This window comes from Balaenoptera borealis (assembly GCF_965194805.1).
Source record: "Balaenoptera borealis genome assembly, chromosome: 2".
NCBI classification, from domain to species: domain Eukaryota; kingdom Metazoa; phylum Chordata; class Mammalia; order Artiodactyla; family Balaenopteridae; genus Balaenoptera; species Balaenoptera borealis.
This window is the reverse complement of record NC_138867.1, coordinates 105,872,839-105,890,728: the sequence shown is the minus strand read 5'-3', so window position 1 is coordinate 105,890,728 and position 17,890 is coordinate 105,872,839. Positions and strand designations below refer to the sequence as shown.

General features: G+C 36.2%; 1 long non-coding RNA gene across 1 annotated transcript in view; it reads right to left on the bottom strand.

Moving 5' to 3' along the window:
* Positions 1-11,940, bottom strand: part of LOC309623679 — a 120,136-nt gene extending 108,196 nt beyond the window's left edge. The window contains exon 1 of the long non-coding RNA XR_014241458.1: positions 11,772-11,940. This is a non-coding gene — a long non-coding RNA (uncharacterized lncRNA). The remainder of the gene's footprint in view (positions 1-11,771) is intronic.
* Positions 11,941-17,890: the final 5,950 nt, after the last annotated feature.

Sequence of the window (17,890 nt, the reverse complement as noted above, 5' to 3'; positions counted from 1 at the left end):
TTCCTTCCTTCTCTGTTTCTATGAGTTCAGCTTTTTTTTAGATCCCACACTTATGTTATATTATAGAGTATTTTTCTTTCTAGGACTGACTTAGCATGATACCTTTGAGGTCCATCCATGTTGTTGCAAATGGCATGATTTTATTCTTTCTAATGACTGAATAATATTCCACTGTGTGTGTGTGTCTGTGTGTGTGCATGCACCATTCTTCTTTATCCATTTATCTGTAGGTGGACACCAAGGCTGTTTCCATATCTTGGCTATAGTGAATAATGCTGCAGTGAACACGGGAGTACAGATGTCTCTTTGAGATCCTGATTTCATTTCCTTTGGGTATATACCAAGAAATGGAATTACTGGATCATATGCAGGTCTATTTTTAATTTTTTGAGGAAGCACTATTGTGTTTTCAATAGTGTCTATTGAAAACCACCAACAATGTAAAAGGGTTCCCTTTTTCCAAATCCTCACCAACACTTATTATTTCCTGTCTTTTTCATCATAGCCATTCTAGCAGATGTGAGGTGATATCTTACTGTGGTTTTTGATTTGCATTTCTCTAATAAGTGATGTTAAACATCTCTTTTTGAACCTGTTAACCATTTCTATATCTTCTTTGGAAAAAAAAAGCTCATTCAGTTTCTCTGCCCATTTTTTAATTGGATTGTTTGTTTCTTTGCTGTAGGGTTTTATGAATTCCTTATATATGTATTTCAAATATTAACCCCTTATTAGAGATGTAATATATAAAATTTTCTCCCATTCCATAGGTTGCCTTTTCATTGTATTGATATTTCTTTTGTTGTTTAGAAGTTTTTCATTTGATGTGGTACCACTTAGTTATTTTTGCTTTTGTTGCTTGTGCTTTTGGTGTCATCTAAAAAACAATTTGCCAAGATCAATGTCCAGGAGATTTACCCTAGGTTTTTCTTCTAGGAGTTTTATGATTTCAGGTCTTATGTTTAAGTTTTTAATATACTTCAAGTAAATTTTTGTGAATGGTGTAAGACAAGGATCCAGTTTCATTCTTTGGCATGTAATTATTCAGTTTTCCCAGCACTATTCATTGAAGAGACTATTCTTTCCCCACAGTGTATTCTAGACTCCCTTGTCAAATATTTGTTGACTGCATACATGATAGTTTATTTCTGGGGCTCTTGATTCTGTTCTATTCATCTATGTATCTATTTTTATACCAGTACTCTTCTGTTTTTATTAATATTTATACCTTTGTAGTATGTTTCAAAATAAGGAAATGTGATACCTCTGGCTTTGTTCTTTCTCAGGATTGCTTTGGCTATTTGGGCTCTTTTGTGGTTCTATACAGATTTCAGGGTAGTATTTTCTATTTCTGTGAAAAGTGACAGTGGAATTTTGATAGGGATTGCATAGAATCTATGGATGGCTTTGAATAGTATGGACATTTTAACAATATTAAGTCTTCCAATCCATGAACACAATGTCTCTCCATTTGCGTGTGTCTTCTTCCATTTCTTTCATCCAAGTCTTGTAGTTTTCAGCGTGCACATCCTTCACTTCTCGGTTAAATTTATTCCTCAGTAGTAGCAGCCACCTCCTCCAATATTTGCTAATTGACTTCGGGGGAGACGTACATTTCATGAGTCCTGCTAGGGATACTGAGGCTTTCTCAGATCTTTTATGCCTGCTCCACACTTCCTACTCCTGTCTGTGGTAGAATTCTTAAGATTGTATGCCTACTCTCAGTTCTGCAACATACCAGGCTGGGTGCTGAGAGCCTCCTTTTTGCTTTTCCAAGGGTAGAGCTAAAGCCCAAGTTTGTGGTCTCTCCCTGGCTCACATATTTGGTCCAGCTTTCTGTATGTATCCACTAGCCATCTACCTGCTAAAGACTGCTTTTGCTGCCATCAGGAGTGCACACAGTGAGCCAGCCACAGGGTTGGGGTGTTTGTGCCTGAGATACGCAGATGCTTGGGTGCCCGTGGACAAATTGGGGGGATCTGCATGCACGGTGTCCACAGTGACTTGTGAGTGGGCTTCTTGAAGGAGTCCTCAATACAGTTAGTAGGATCTGCATTCCTTTAATGTGCTTCAAGAGCCCTATCTGCAGCTTTCCCAGGCTTTTCCTGCTCCCCAGTCATGCATGACTCAATACTCTGGATGGGTGAGAGAGAAATAGGTCTCTTTGGCAATGTCCTGCGAAGCCAGAGAAGCTAGGCATTCACTCACGTGTTCTCACTTTCCCCCATGGGAGAAATCACAGGCTGAGAAAATCTCTCTTGGCACTGAACTATGTTGTCTTGAGTGGGGCTGACATCTCCAATGCATCCAAATTTACATTCTTTTACTCCAATTTTGTGCTGGAACTTCTCCATTGGAAACTTGGACTTCCCTAAATCTTCACTTGTCTGTGGGTGATTGTTTAAAACGGTGTTCTCCAGGGACTCCCAGACCATTGCCAAAAGGGGCTGGAGCTGGTTCATAGGTCACTGCAGTGTCTGTCACCAGGACCAAGGTCTGTATGCCTACTATCCTACACATGGGTGAGCAAGACACCAGGCCTTTTGATGTATGGTGCTGTATCCTGTAGCTCCCACAAATGCACTTTTGTTTGTGGATGGATGCCAAATTATTATTGTTGAGCGGTGGATACAAATGAGGGATTTGTTATTCAGTCATGTTGCTGAGGTCACTCTGAAAAGTTGTTCTTGATTACAATCTCAGTTGAAACTCAGTGGTCCTGAATTTAATTTTATAAGGAAAAAATATTTCAGTGTCAGTTTATAAAGCTCAAAATTCAGTTTGGTTGAACACATCACTGGTATGTTTGCAACAATATTTGGAATTTCTCCTGGTATATTTTAAACCTCATCAACTTAAAGACCCTCTGATTAATTTTGATTCCAAAGGAAAAAAAAATGGTGATCTTTTGAGATTATAATTTACAAAAACTTTGAAATTATACTAGCCATCTAGTATATGACATTTATAAATGTTATTTATTATCTTTGCCCTAAAGCAATGTCCTTTTTAAAAACAAAAACACAAAAAATAATTTCTATACACAGGAAAAGGCTTCCATGATACCCCAGTCTATGAAAGGTCTACGTTAAATTTGTAACTGTTAGTTCCATGTTTTGTGGTATATTTTCACTTAGAATTAACCTTGTTTGTGAGTATGAGGAATACTTTTTAAATGGTTCTGGCCAGCAGCAAACACTCTTCTTTCTAAATAGTTACCATAGATTTAGATATAACCTCTCAAAGGGAAAGAAATATAAGAATGTTAGGCCTTAGTTACGTCTCATGCTTTAAGAGAAATCAATGTTGTAATTTCCCAACAATATATCAATTCAGTGTAACATGTCATAGGGCATTTAAATTAGTAACTTCTTGAGAGACATGTAGTGAGCTGTATTTGAGATGAATGCTATCTCCAAGACAACCAGGTTGTGCTACTGATGTACTGATGTTTTGAATAGCTAAGAGCCTGTAATTAGTAACACTCGGGTTCAGTAAGGAATGTCAAAATCAGAACTCACAGAAAGGAGAAGTAGAGATTTCCATAATGCATATATTTAGGTAAATTACCTATTGGAAAAACCTGAAAAACAAGGATAGCTAAGAAAAATAGGAAAAGCAAAGATGGAGAGAAAAGAGTCCAGTATACACATCTCAACATGATGATTCAGTGAAGATACTAAGAGGGAATGAGGGTAGAGATCAAGGAACATGAACCAAGCTGACTGTTTAGAAGCTATTTTGATTACTTTTTATAGAGTGCTGAATATGCATCAGGTGAGGGGACCTGTGCAGCAGATAGCGTATCACATGTTTTCTTCTTAGAGAATCTCATAATCTAGTGAGTAAGACAAATAAATAAAATTCAGAGCAATAAGAGCTATTGTAGAAAGTTTATCCTGAAGGTAGTAGAAAGACTTGGAATGATTTAAGAGAACGATGTGATCTGATTTATACTTTGGAATAAGCACTTTTGTGGCAGTTTAGGAAGTAGACTGAGAAGAGAGGAAAGGAAGAACAGGAGAAGGAAAGATAAATCGGGAATCCAGGTAAGAAAAGATGAGGGTTTAACATAGGGCAGGGATAGCAGAGAAGGAAAATACACTGTTAAGTATATCAAAGGTAGATTTGACAAAATGTTGAATTGGAGTAAATGTAGGAGAATGTGAGAAATCTAAAATGACCTTTAAACCTCTTGAGAAAATGGCAATATGATGGGGTAAATCTCCAAGATAGAGAATTAAGATTTGTAAGTTATGGGGGAGGGTCATATAATGTTGTTCTGGCCAAGTTATGTTTGACATGTTGTCCAAGTAGTCTTTAGGGAGTGATTATATGGGCCAACAGCTTGAATAAAATGCTGAGCTGGAGACATAGAGGATTATCATGGGTATGTGTCAGACCAAGTGTGCTTCTATTGAATGAAAGAAAACTGAAGGTAGAATAATTACTATGCAGAAACAGGTAGATGGAAGGGATCTCATGGGTTTCACTGAGTACCTGGAGAGGTAGGAGGAGGATGAGAGGTGATGCTGTTAGACGCTTAGAGAGGAGAATTCCAGGAGAGGATGATCAACATTTTTTAAATATTGCAAATAAATCTGAAAAGTGTTTATTGGTCTTTACAAATAAGAGGTCATTGCTGACCAGGGGAAGAACAATTTTAATGGAGAGGTGCAGTCAGTAACAAGGTTTTGTACTTAGTAAAAGAATACGAGTGAGAAAATAGGAACAGCAAGGTTGATTACATTCAAGACTCTTGGATGTGAATGGAGGAGACCAGAGGAAGCCTTGGGGTTGAAGGAGGATTTTTTTTTTTCTTAAGATAATATACACTGAAACACGTTTATAGATTGATGGGCATAAAAGGCAATTTAGAGAAAGAAAAAATGAAGGGGAAAAGATAAAGGAAGGCATGAGATAATTATATAAATGGGATAAAGTGGGATTCATAGGAGAGTCTGTGAAAGTAACTATGGACCAGCAGGAGGGAGATGCCTCTTCTCTGAGGTGGGCAAGAATGAATTTGAATGCAGTTATCTTAATACTCCCAGTTATGGGGCTACGGGAAATGGTAGGAGGCTGAAGTAGTTCTCTGTTCAGGTGATTGATAAAATACAGTTTCAAGTTGTGGTCAAAGAGAAGCACTGTCAAGGGCAGAAAAAGACACTATTTCTGAATGAGAAGATGAAAAAGAGAGGAACTTAACCTAGTCCTTAGAAATAGAGAGAACCAATGGGAGTAGTTTCCCCCAAGATTGGAGACTAGAGGCTGGCCTGAAAATTCAAAATGGAAGTAACCAAGAAAATAAATATAATAGATGCCACTTATGGAGCACTCCTATGTGTCAGCCACTCGATTAAATAATTAAAAAAAAAAAGGGTTTTGTTTTAATCCTCTTAACAACCCTAGTTAATTGGTATTATTATCTATGTTTTCCTGATGAGAAAATTGAGGCCTCATTAAAGTTAAATGACTTGTCCAAATTCACACATCTACAGAGTATCAAAATCAATATTCTGAACAGCATGTCTCTAAAGCATACACTTCTGAACAGTATTCTGTTTTACATGCAAAGGACTGCCAAGTACTCTAAACTTTAGCTGAGCTCATTGGGTAACATGATAGGATCTATTTTAACTTGAAATTCATATAATTCTATTTTCTATGAATTTTTCATACTTCAGTAATCTTTACCTCTGACCTTGAGTATGGTAAACTGATTGAAGGAATAGGATTCAATGGAGGAAAAAATAATGTGAGAGAAAGTCACAAACCCAAGAATCCACACTTTAATAGAGAAACCTCTCCTTTTTTAAAAGCTGAGGAAAGTCAATGGAATAAATGCTGAGCCCAGATGGCTTTCTGTGTAGCCATTGCCCTTGCAGTTGGCTCCAGTTTCTTGATGGATCTCTTTACTTGGAAATATCACAATTCTGAGTTCTTTCCCCAGCAATCTTCTCCTTATAATCCCCAAATTCCTTCATTTAATTCAACATGTAGCTATAATTTTTCCATTCTGATTTTCTTTGCAAGTTTTAAACTTTTGAACAAAATAGGTATCTGACAATAATTCCCCTTAAGAAATTTAGCCTCAAGAACAAAATTCAACCACAAATTATTTTTAAAGGTAAAACACATTAGATGGTTGAATCAATATCAGAACATACAGAGCCTGTAATTTTTCTCCCTTTTCATGACACAACAGCAAATAGGGTCATGTCCCAGTATCTTACCTTCCAATCCAGAAGCTTCATAGACAACACAGTTATTCTAATCATGGTTTTAAGAACCACAATCAAAATGACAAATCCTCATACTATTTGACCATGTTTGCAAGTGATTCAGACATTCCTTGTTAATGGAATGGGAGGCCACCATGTGTTCTGGACACTGTGAATCTGTCCACCTGATTAGTTTGTGTTCTCTCTAATAACCCTGATAACACTGAACATATGTTGTGGGCAAAAGCTGTCAAGGAAAAAAATAGAGTTAATCCCATCTATCTCTGTCACACTTAATACACACTCTTATTCGGTTGCTGAATTAAGGCGGTGAAGGATTTGGGTTATTATACTTTTAGTATTTTCACATGTAATAAAAATAGTCTGATGAATTTGAAATGACTAGAAGGAAATCATAAAAAATGACCACTCATTTTACTCAATTTAAATTCATAGCCTCGAACACTATGGCTAATAATTAGCTGTAGCTAATGAAACAAGGCATATGTAATTGACAAGGCTGTACCAGAGAGGCACACTTTATCATTTTCAGATACAGTACAATGTGTATGCCAGAGTTTTATAAAAAGGAGAAAGCTTGAACAAAGCAAGATCTACACAAGGAAGGGGAAAATTTTTTCTTCCTTTTTAGAAACACACAGTAGCTTTATAAATTCTTTATATGATTTTTAAAAGTGCCTGACATTTTTATTAATGTGTTTTAATAAATGTTTACCTAAGCAAGATCATTCTCCAGTCCTTTGTGCTAAAAGTTCCCCATTAACCACATGTTTCATCTTTGGATTTAACAATCTGACAGTAAAAAAATCCAGAATAGTGTGTTTTGCACCCAGGTTTATTCAAGCACAACAACAGGTCAAGCACCTGAGGCTGCTGAGTTCTCAGTACAGCTGGCTTGTCGTAAGTCAATTATAGTCATTTCCTAAGGATCGTGAATCACACTTGAAGAATGTGCTCTTATGTGTCTTAATTTGACTTTGGTAAACCTCTGCTGGATTATAGAGACAATGTAGGGTTTTATTATGATCCTGAGGTGCACCTTATTAAAGGGCTAAGATATTTATTATTCATGTCACATCCACACTTCATGAGAAGCTGTATTATGAATAACTTACTCATAGTCAACACTGATTTTATAACAGTTGAAACCAAACATCAGTACCAAGCACAATATGGAAGAAATAAATTTGTTAATTCTTAGGTCACCCTGCAGAGACAAAACTATGTGAAAAGTAGCTAAATTATTTAAAAAGTGAGCTTGGATAATAATGCTACAACACTCACCCTCCCGCTATATTAATCATGTCGATTTCCTTAAAAACATATTTTAAAATACCAAAGGTGTCTTGGATATGGTACACTAAGAAAATATTAGGATGTTGATAAACTGTGGCTCTTAATATTTTGCAAAGTATGAAAATGATAACACAGGTATTTTTCCCCCAACCTATAATGTAACACTGTGAGAGAAAATGACAAACTAAAAATGAATAGATTGCAAAGAAGTACTGGCACAGTATTCAGTATGTACAAAAGAACATAGAAACTTATGTTCAGAGCAACCCTGGAGAACCTTTTGATTTTACAACCTGACAAGGCTATAAGAGGCAGAGTATTGAACAAGGAAATTACAAAGTACTCAGGGTGAGTAGTCATATGCTTCACAGAGTTAAGCACCAATATTTACAAAGAATCTTTGTTCCCCTTCTTTTCTTTCATCCATTGTCTTTTCGTAGCACGGAATATCTGAAAAGGATGCTGGCAAAAGCAAATGGAATGCTCTTCTAGCTAGCGTTCTTGACCTGAATTTCTTATCAAACCATCTTTATAAAGATGTTGTTACTGTTTAGCGGTAATTTTAATTGCACATTTTATTCCAGTGCAAGATACAGGTAAAATAATTCTTTTAGGCTTTATCAGGATGCCTTTAATTTAATTTAATTTAATTTAATTAATTAATTTTTTTATTAGTTAATTTATTTTTGGCTACATTGGGTCTTCATTGCTGCTCATGGGCTTTCTCCAGTTGCGGCGAGCGGGGGCTACTCTTTGTTGCGGTGAGCGGGAGCTACTCTTCGTTGCGGTGTGTGGGCTTCTCGTTGCTGTGGCTTCTCTTGTTGCGGAGCACAGGCTCTAGGCCCACGGGCCTCAGTAGTTGTGGCACACAGGCTAACTAGTTGTGGCTCGCGGGCTCTAGAGCGCAGGCTCAGTAGTTGTGGCTCACGGGCTTAGTTGCTCCGTGGCATGTGGGATATTCCCGGAATAGGGCTTGAACCCGTGTCCCCTGCATTAGCAGGTGGATTCTTAACCGCTTCGCCACCAGGGAAGTCCCAGGATGCCTTTTAAAAATAACTGCAGAAATGGGTTATTTACTATAGACTTAATGTTTACAGTTAATGAACATCACCACATGCCAAGAGAATTTTATAGGTCAACACATCTAAGGAGTCATTTTGACATTATTACATTTATAAACATAAAAATAAATGCTCTGCAATTAGATTTTTATTCTAAGCATGAAAATAATATATATAAGTCCAATGTTGCATTTTAAATGACTTTAAAATTATAGACTCTGTAGATACATTTATGTTCTCTTTTATCTAAGCTAAACTCTGTTCATATTCTGAATATATTTTAAACTTAACAATGAACAAGTAATAATGACCTCAAGAGTCTGTTCAATTTCCTTTGACCCAAGGATAAAGGGCTTGAGAAACTTGAATTCATGATTTTTCATGATCCATGGGAAGCCAAGGATAGCAGCTGAGCAATTTCATCATCTTTAAAAGGAAGATATATCCATGGAAGCTATTCTCTAAGAGTAATTTAGGAACTTTTGTTAGGTCCATTTATTCTTTTGGGTTATTAAGATATCAATTGGTAAGTAGCCACTGTAGTATAATAAAATTTTCTTTTATAGTATTTTGTTAAATGTCAACATTTATATTAGTGTTTATCATCATGATCTTTCTCTTTCAGTATAAAACTGTCAGAGAATTAATTATCGTAGAGCTCCATTTCACTCTTGGACCATAAATTCAAGAAAACAGTGACACAGTGACAACAGGAATATTTAAAAATAGGATATTTTCTAGGTGTTTTAGTAATGCTGTTTAAATCTTGGCCCCAAATCTTTAGTGTTCTACGGTCTTATATATTAAAGACTGAAATAAACTTATACTAAATATCAAGGGATTACATGGAATATTATAATGAGGAAATTTTATCTTTTCACAATCAAGATTAAATTTGTGCATATGGAATTAGAGCTATTAATGTATGTAGATTTGATAAACAATATTGAATTTGTGTTTACTGTTACCTATAATTCCTCGACTGGGAGTAATGCCCTGTAGTTAGCATCAGGACATAAATCTTTCCATAACTCTTGATTCCTCATCCCCAGATCCACAATTCTTTTCCCCTTCGTAAGAGCAGTAACTTCTATTTCTGGATTTTAGTCTTCAATTATATTTTAATATTTATTGCTGATTTTTTTTCTTTTATGATTTTCTCTGTTGACTTTATAAATCATGCTCATTGTTTTTAGGCCATTATTTCATCACTTTCGATCAGAACTTGTCTTAAGTTGTCTGTCTAGTTTGGCCTGCTCTTTGTTTTACTTTTGTTATCTGTGAAGATAACACCATCTAACTCCACCAAGCTCTTTTGTTTGCTTGTTGTTCTATGTGTGTTTTTGTTCTGCTTCTTGTTCTTTGAAAGTCTGGGTGCTTTTCTTTGTCATTTTTTCTTCAAGTATTGCACTCGGGTGCTGAGCTACTAAGACTTCACCTCTCTTTTGCATTTCAGTTTACTTGTACAACCAAATGCATAAAAAAATCAGGAATAAACCTCACTAGCATGCAGAAAGGAAAGATATATGAGCTGCAAAGGCCCTCTTCAAATAAAATACATGGCTTAAAATGCATTCATTCAATGATATTTATCATTAAATATTTTTAACCATGTCTCCATAAATTACCATGTGATTTTAAAAAATATTTTGAAATATGATGAACACAGGAGAAATGTAAAGAGCCATTTGCATAATAGTTATCAGTTTCAGAAACAGTGTTTCTGAGGAATGAGTTTTAGGCATACTGAAAAAGTTGGCTACTTAGGGATATTTTCCATGCACTTATATTTATTGTACTGCGTATTTATGGCAAAATTGATGGGGATATCTTGAGTCTGTTCCATTACTGTTCATGTAAAGCAGAGCTGGAGTTTTTCCTTCTCCAAAATATGTACTTCATTGATTTTTTTTTTAAATTGGAGTATAGTTGTTTTGCATTGTTGTGTTAGTTTCTACTGTACAGCAGAATAGAGTTCCCTGTGCTATACAGCAAGTTCTCATTAGTTATCTATTTTATACATATTACTTAGTGTATATATATCAATCCCAATCTCCCAATTCATCCCATTCCCCCTTTCCCCCCTTGGTGTCCATATGTTTGTTCTCTATATCTGTGTATCTATTTCTGCCTTGCAGACAGGTTCATCTGTACCATTTTTCTAGATTCCACGTATATGCGTTAATATATGATACTGTTTTTTGCTTTCTGACTTACTTCACTTTGTATGACAGTCTCTAGGTCCATCCACATCTCTACAAATGACCCAATTTTGTTCCTTTTGATGGCTGAGTAATATTCCATTGTGTATATGTACCATATCTTCTTTATCCATTCATCTATCAATGGGCATTTAGATTGCTTCCATGACCTGGCTATTGTAAACAGAGCTGCAATGAACATTGGGGATGCATGTGTCTTTCTGAGTTATCGTTTTCTCTGGGTATATGACCAGTAGTGGGATTGCTTGGTCATATGGTAATTCTATTTTTAGTTTTTTAAGGAACCTCCATACTGTTCTCCATAGTGGCTGTATCAATTTACATTCCCACCAACTGTGCAAGAGGGCTCCCTTTTCTCCACACCCTCTCCAGCACTTATTGTTTGTAGATTTTTTGATGATGGCCATTCTGACCAGTGTGAGGTGATACCTCATGTGGTTTTGATTTGCATTTCTCTAAAAATTAGTGATGCTGAGCATCTTTTCATGTGCCTCTTGGCCATCTGTAAGTCTTCTTTTGAGAAATGTCTACTTAGGTCTTCCGTCCATTTTTGGATTGGGTTGTTTTTTTTTTTTGATATTGAGCTGCATGAACTGTTTGTATATTTTGGAGATTAATCCTTTGTCCGTTGATTCGTTTGTAATTATTTTCTCCCATTCTGAGGGTTGTCTTTTCGTCTTGTTTAAGGTTTCCTTTGCTGTACAGAAGCTTTTAAGCTTCATTAGGTCCCATTTGTTTATTTTTGTTTTTATCTCCTTTACTCTAGAAGGTGGGTCAAAAAAAATCTTGCTATGATTTATGTCAGAGAGTGTTCTTCCTATGGTTTCCTCTAAGAGTTTTACAGTGTCTGGTCTTTAATCCATTTTGAGTTTATTTTTGTGTATGGTGTTAGGGAGTGTTCTAATTTCATTCTTTTACACGTAGCTGTCCAGTTTTCCCAGTAACACTTAATGAAGAGACTCTCTTTTCTCCATTGTATATTCTTGCCTCCTTTGTCATAGGTTAGTTGACCGTAGGTGCATGGGTTTATCTCTGGGTTTTCTATCCTGTTCCATTGATCTATATTTCTGTTTTTGTGCCAGTACCATACTGTATTGATTACTGTAGCTTTGTAGTATAGTCTGAATTCAGGGAGTCTGATTCCTCCACCTCCATTTTTTTTTCTCAAGATTGCTTTGGCTATTCAGGGTCTTTTGGGTCTCCATAAAAATTTTAAGATGTTTTGTTCTAGTTCTGTGAAAAATGCCACTGGTAATTTGATAGGAATTGCATTGAATCTGCAGATTGCTTTGTGTAGTATAGTCATTTTTACAAGTTGATTCTTCCAGTCTAAGAACATGGTATGTCTCTCCATCTGTTTCTATCATCTTTAATTTCTTTCATCAGTGTTATATAGTTTTCTGAGTACAGGTCTTTTACCTTCTTAGGTAGGTTTATTCCTAGGTATTTTATTCTTTTTGTTGCAATGGTAAATGGGATTGTTTCCTTAATTTCTCTTTCTGATCTTTCACTGTTAGTGTATAGGAGTACAAGAGATTTCTGTGCATTAATTTTGTATCCTGCAACTTTACCAAATTCAATGATTAGCTCTAGTAGTTTTCTGGTGGCATCTTTAGGATTCTCTATGTATAGTATCATGTCATCTGCAAACAGTGACAGTTTTACTTCTTCTTTTCTGATTTGGATTCCTTTTATTCCTTTTCTTCTCTGATTGCTGTGGCTAAAACTTCCAAAACTATGTTGAATAATAGTGGTGAGAGTGGGCAACCTTGTCTTGTTCCTGATCTTAGTGGAAATGCTTTCAGTTTTTCACCATTGAGAACAATGTTGGCTGCAGGTTTGTCATATTCAGCCTTTATTATGTTGAGGTAAGTTCCCTCTATGCTTACTTTCTGGAGGGTTTTTATCCTAAATGGGTGTTGAATTTTGTCGAAAACTTCTTCTGCATCTATTGAGATTATCATATGGTTTTTATCTTTCAATTTGTTAATATGGTATATCACATTGATTGATTTGCATATATGGAAGAATCCTTGCATTCCTGGGATAAACCCCACTGGATCATGATGTATGATCCTCTTAATGTCTGTTGGGTTCTGTTTGCTAGTATTTTGTTGAGGATTTTTGCATCTATGTTCATCAGTGATATTGGCCTGAAGTTTTCTTTTCTGTGACATCTTTGTCTGGTTTTGGTATCGGGTGATGGTGGCCTTGTAGAATGACTTTGGGAGTGTTCCTCCCTCTGTTATATTTTGCAAGAGTTTGAAAAGGATAGGTGTTAGCTCTTCTCTAAATGTTTGATAGAATTTGCCTGTGAAGCCATCTGGTCCTGGGCTTTTGTTTGTTGAAAGATTTTAAATTACAGTTTCAATTTCAGTGCTTGTGATTGGTCTGCTTATATTTTCTATTTCTTCCTGGTTAAGTCATGGAAGGTTGTGCTTTTCTAAGAATTTGTCCATTTCTTCCAGGTTGTACATTTTTTTGGCATAGAGTTGCTTGTAGTAATCTCTCATGATCCTTTGTATTTCTGCAGTGTCAGTTGTTACTTCTCCTTTTTCATTTCTAATTCTGTTGAATTGAGTCTTCTGCCTTTTTTTCTTGATGAAGTCTGGCTAATGTTTTATGAATTTTGTTTTTCTTCTCGAAGAACCAGCTTTTAGTTACATTGATCTTTGCTACTGTTTCCTTTCATTTCATTTTCATTTATTTCTGATCTGATTTTTATGATTTCTTTCCTTCTGCTAACTTTGGGGTTTTTTGGTTTTTCTTCCTCTAATTGCTTTGGGTGTAAGGTTAGGTTGTTTATTTGAGATTTTTCTTGCTTCTTGAGGTAGGATTGTATTGCTATAAACTTCCCTCTTAGACCTGCTTTTGCTGCATCCCATAGGTTTTGGGTCATTGTGTTTTCATTGTCATTTGTTTCTAGGTATTTTTTGATTTCCTCTTTGATTTCTTCAGGGATCTCTTGGTTATTTAGTAGTGTATTTTTTAGCCTCCATGTGTTTATATTTTTTACAGAATTTTTCCTGTAATTGATACCTAGTCTCATAGTGTTGTGGTTGAAAAAGATACTTGATACGATTTCAATTTCCTTAAATTTTTCAAGACTTGTTTTGTGGCCCAAGCTATGATCTATCCTGGAGAATGTTCCATGAGCACTTGAGAAGAAAGTGTATTCTGTTGTTTTTGGATGGAATGTCCTATAAATATCAATTAAGTCCATTTTGTTTAATGTGTCATTTAAAGCTTGTATTTCCTTATTTATTTTCATTTTGGATGAACTGTCCATTGGTGAAAGTGAGGTGTTAAAGTCCCCTCCTATTATTGTGTTACTGTCGATTTCCCCTTTTATGGCTGTTAACAATGGCCTTATGTATTGAGGTGCTCCTATGTTGGGTGCATAAATATTTACAATTATTATATCTTCTTCTTGGATTGATCCCTTGATCATTATGTAGTGTCCTTCTTTGTCTCTCGTAATAGTCTTTATTTTAAAGTCAATTTGTCTGATATGAGAATTGCTACTCCAGCTTTCTTTTGATTTTCATTTGCATGGAATATCTTTTTCCATCCCCTCACTTTCAGTCTGTATGTGTCCCTAGGTCTGAAGTGGGTCTCTTGTAGACAGCATATATATGGGTCTTGTTTTTGTATCCATTCAACCAGTCTATGTCTTTTGGTTGGAGCATTTAATCTTTTTACTTCTAAGGTAATTATTGGTATGTATGTTCCTATTACCATTTTCTTAATTATTTTGGGTTTGTTATTGTAGGGCTTTTCCTTCTCTTGTGTTTCTTGCCTAGCGAAGTTCCTTTAGCATTTGATGTAAAGCTGGTTTGGAGGTGCTGAATTCTCCTCACTTTTGCCTCTCTGTAAATGTTTTAATTTCTCTGTCGAATCTGAATGATATCCTTGCTGGGTAGAGTAATCTTGGTTGTAGGTTTTTCCCTTTTATCACTTTAAATATGTCCTGCCACTCCCTTCCAGCTTGCAGAGTTTCTGTTGAAATATCAGCTGTTAACCTTATGGGGATTCCCTTGTATGTTATTTGTTGCTTTTCCCTTGCTGCTTTCAATATTTTTTCTTTGTATTTAATTTTTTTTTTTAAATATTGGAGACATTCATTTGGATTTTCCTACAGGATGGTAGTTTTTATTAGTAGCTCACAGTTATTATTTTTTTAAAATTAATTAATTAATTAATTTATTTTTGCTGTGTTGGGTCTTCGTTTCTGTGTGAGGGCTTTCTCTAGTTGCAGCGAGCGGGGGCCACTCTTCATCGCGGTGCACGGGCCTCTCACTATCGCAGCCTCTCTTGCTGCGGAGCACAGGCTTCAGACGCGCAGGCTCAGTAGTTGTGGCTCACGGGCCTAGTTGCTCCACGGCATGTGGGATCTTCCCAGACCAGGGCTCGAACCCGTGTCCCCTGCATTAGCAGGCAGATTCTCAACCACTGTGTCACCAGGGAAGCCCTGTATTTAATTTTTGATAGTTTGAATAATATGTGTCTTGGTGTGTTTTTCTTTGGATTTATGTTGTATGGGACTCTCTGTGCTTCCTGGACTTGATTGACTATTTTATTTCTCATATTAGGGAAGTTTTCAACTATAATGTCTTCAAATATTGTCTCAGTCCCTTTCTTTTTGTCTTCTTCTTCTGGGACCCCTATAATTCGAATGTTGGTGCATTTAATGTTGTCCCAGAAGTCTCTGACACTGTCCTCAATTCTTTTCATTCTTTTTTCTTTATTTTGCTGTGTGGTAGTTATTTCCACTATTTTATCTTCCAGGTCACTTATCCCTTCTTCTGCCTCAGTTACTCTGCTATTGATTCCTTCTAGAGAATTTTTAATTTCATTTATTGTGTTGTTCATCATTGTTTGTTTGCTCTTTAGTTCTTCTTGGTACTTGTTAAATGCTTCTTGTATTTTCTCCATTGTATTTCCAAGATTTTGGATCATCTTTACTATCATTTCTCTTAATCCTTTTTCAGGTAGACTCCCTATTTCCTCTTCATTGGCCTGGTGGGTTTTTACTTTGCTCTTTCATCTCCTGCATATTTCTGTTTTTTCATTTTGCTTAACTTACTATGTTTTGGGTCTGATTTTTGTAGGCTGCAGGTTCGTAGTTCCCATTGTTTTTGGTGTCTGCCCCAGTTGGGTAAGGTTGGTTCAGTGGGTTATGTAGGCTTTCTGGTGGAGGGGTCTGGTGCCTGTGTTGTGGTGGATGAGGCTGGATCTTGTATTTCTGGTGGGCAGAACCACGTCTGCTGGTGTATTTTGAGGTGTCTGTGAACTTATTATGATTTTAAGCAGCCTCTCTGCTAATGGGTGAGGTTGTATTCCTGTCTTGCTAGTTTTTTGGCATGGGGTGTTCAGCACTGGAGCTTGTTGGTCATTGAGTGGAGCTCGGTCTTAGCACTGAGATGGAGATCTCTAGGAGAGCTCTCACCGATTGATATTACATGGGGCCGGGAGGTCTCTGGTGGTCCAATGTCCTGAACTTGGCTCTCCCCCCTCAGAGGCTCAGGTCTGGCACCCGGCTGGAGCACCAAGACCCTGTCTACCACATGGCTTACATGTAAATGGGTTAAATTTTCCAATCCAAAGACACAGGGTGGCTGGCCTTCTGCACACTGCTCTGTCCTCCAGCCAGATGTTGTCCTCTGGGCCTGGTCGATATGGAGAGCCTGCTTTGGATCCAGGTCCAGCTGCATTCCCTAGCATATAGAAGAAGCCACCGCCGCCCCCATCCTCCCCTATCCCCGCCGCAACTTGTCACGATCCTGGAGTGCCCGAGGCTCTGCCTCTCATGCTCTAATTGGTGTTTTTATTCCTAATACTGTCACTTTTAATTGTTTTATTGAGATATGATGTACATACATAAAGTTCATCTGTTTTAAGTATACAATGCAATTACTTTTAGTATATTTACAGAGATGTACAACAATCATCATAATCTAATTTTAGAATATTTTCGTCATTCCTTATAACTATTAGCAGTCACTCTTCATCCACAACCTGCCCTGGCACTTGCCCTAGGCAACCAATAATCTACTTTGTATTTCCATAGATTTGCCTATCCTGCACATATCATAAAAGAGATCATACAATTTATAGTCTTTTTGTAACCAGCTTCTTTCATTTATCATCATGTTTTTGAGATTCATCCATGTTGTAGCATGTGTTAGTACTTTATTGTTGTATAATATTCTGTTGTATGGATATACCATATTTTGTTTACCTTTTTATCAATGGATAGGCATTTTGGTTGTTTCCATGTTTTGACTAGAAGGAATAATACTACTATGAACATGTGTGAATAAAGTTTGCATGGATATATGTTTTCACTTCTCTCCAGTATTTATCCAGGATTACATTGCTGCATCATATGGTATCTGTATGTTTAACTTTTTGAGGAACTTCAAACTGTTTTCTAACAAGGATCCACCATTTTATATATCTCTAGCAATGTACAAAGGTTCATCTTTTTCCACATCCTTGCCAACACTGGTTATTCTCTGTCTTTTTGATTATAGCCATTCTAGTTAGTGTGAACTGGTACTTTATGTGGTTTTGCTTTTCATTTCCTTAATGACTAATGATGTTGAGTATCTTTTTTTGCGTTTAATAGTCATTTATATATCTTCTTGGAGAAATGTCTGTTCAAATCCTTTGCCCATTTTTTATTGGATTATTTGTGTTATTATTATTGAATTATTTATTATTGAGTTACAAGAACTTTTTATAAATTGTAGAGTCAAGTCCCTCACCAGATATGATTTGCAAATATTTTCTCCCATTCTGTGCATTGTCTTTTCATTTTCTTAATGATGTTCTTTGACAAAAGTTTTTTATTTTAATGAAGTCCAATTTTTCAGTCTTCTTTTTTGTCACTTGTGCTTTTCGTGTTGTATCTAAGAAATTATCATGTAACTGAAGGTCACAAAAATTCACTCCTATTTTTTATCTAAAAGTTTTACAGTTTTTTGTTGTGGTAAAATGCACATAATGTAAAATTGACCATTTTAATCATCTTAAAGTGTGTAATTCAGTGGCATTAATTACA